Source organism: Eptatretus burgeri, chromosome 6 (genome assembly GCF_056783735.1).
Source record: "Eptatretus burgeri isolate ZD-2024b chromosome 6, Ebu_testis_v1, whole genome shotgun sequence".
Classification (NCBI taxonomy): domain Eukaryota; kingdom Metazoa; phylum Chordata; class Myxini; order Myxiniformes; family Myxinidae; genus Eptatretus; species Eptatretus burgeri.
Genome location: NC_140966.1, coordinates 46,704,442 through 46,706,040, shown reverse-complemented (window position 1 = coordinate 46,706,040; position 1,599 = coordinate 46,704,442). Strand labels below are relative to the sequence as shown.

At 41.0% G+C, this 1,599-nt stretch overlaps 1 protein-coding gene across 3 annotated transcripts in view; it reads right to left on the bottom strand.

The window, feature by feature from the left end:
- Positions 1-285: 285 nt before the first annotated feature.
- The window catches only part of LOC147024693 (rho GTPase-activating protein 6-like), a 95,488-nt gene continuing 94,174 nt past the window's right edge, over positions 286-1,599 (bottom strand). For all 3 annotated transcript variants that reach the window (XM_085884845.1, XM_085884846.1, XM_085884847.1), the window contains one exon: positions 286-1,599. This exon is cut by the window's right edge and continues 629 nt beyond it. The gene's annotated coding sequence lies outside the window, so the exon portion shown is untranslated.

The window sequence follows — 1,599 nt, the reverse complement described above, 5'->3', positions numbered from 1 at the left end:
TATTGGACACAACACTGGACGGGTCGCCACTCCGACACAGGACACCAGCAAGCTGGCACTCATTTTGCCTACCTCGGAAGGATGACAGGCAGAGTCAACCCCACCTGGTATTAATTCAACAGCCGAGTGGGATTTGAACTCAAAATCCTAGGATCCCAAACCTACCACCAAAACCATGAAGCCAACACCAGGCATATGAGGTGCACATGTGAGTCAAAATTATCCGTGACGAGTTGCAGTATTGTAATGAAAACAAGCACTTTATCATGGAAAACAACCAAAGTGGTATAAATTTTAACTTTTAATAAACAATTGGAAAACAATATATTTACAATAAATACACCACACATTAAGTATTTGAGCAATTTGTGAAGTAACAGGACAAATATTAAGTAAAAGCTGTGAAAGTCAATTTTGATCGTAAATATGTCAGAGTTATCTGAAAATGTACAAGGAAATTTTAGGGAGATTAAGAAAAAAAACTTGAATTGATATTTCCTCAAGATCATAATCAACCATCATCATCATGATCATCATCAATGTACTGCACTCTTTACAGAGCATTGGTTCTAATGCTGAAGCAGTCCCTTGGCATTGGCAGATGTTGTGCTGGATGATTTGTCATTGCCTTCCCAGAAATCATGGGAGGACTTTGTTCAGGGTACCAGCGATAACTCGCCTTCTCTCCCGGCATCCATTCCCTCCCTCATCCCCCCGCCCTCCAGTGTTGACCGGCAGGTCCTCCAATTTAACGTCCTTCCAATGGACTGTGCACACATTGACACCTCGCCCGGCATGTCAAACACCAGGAGGACAGTTATAGCTTGGTTCGGAATCGAACCCAGGCTAAAAAGCCAAAGGTGAGTGCACATCCTTCCAGGCTATTCTCCTCGCACTCCTGAAGACCAGTGATTCTTTTAATGTTTTGTGGAGAGTCCCAGGACTAAGATAAGAGGTGTTTGCTTTTAAGGTGATGCTTTTGCAACAACTCGAGCTAATGGGGCAGAGTTTCAAATTGGGCTGATTGGTTCATGACAATTCAAATCCCAAATGAAACTTGTGATGATTCAACCTCGATGAAAAAAATATTTGTGGCACAGAACGGATCAAAAAAACTTTTTGATCAAACTTCAACTCTGTTCCTCCTCTTTGCCAGGATGAACCAGCAATGAAATATTGGTTGAATTACCGCTTGAATGATTGGCCCTTGCTGGATAATAAGGGCAGGAAAAGTAATGCGATGCTAAATTAAAGATAGCAAGTGAAACATTTTCAATTGATTTGAAGCTTTTGTGCAGGAGAAACTACATTCGCGTAAAATGATAACGGAATACACCAAAATGTGCCATAAGCGAGCAGACATTTTAATCAAAACATCACTGTGTCAGACATGCAATGGCCACCTATATCAGGTCAGCTGTAATGCTCATTTCATGAATATATATTACAACTTTTCATATTGCGTGGTCACTTTAGGCAAAGGACAGGTTTTCCACCCCTTGGAAAAAAAATCACCGAAATGCTATTGTTTGTAAACAAGCGTAAAAGTCCAACAACGGTTTGAAATACTGCATCACCTCGCTGAAAAGGACATGCAAA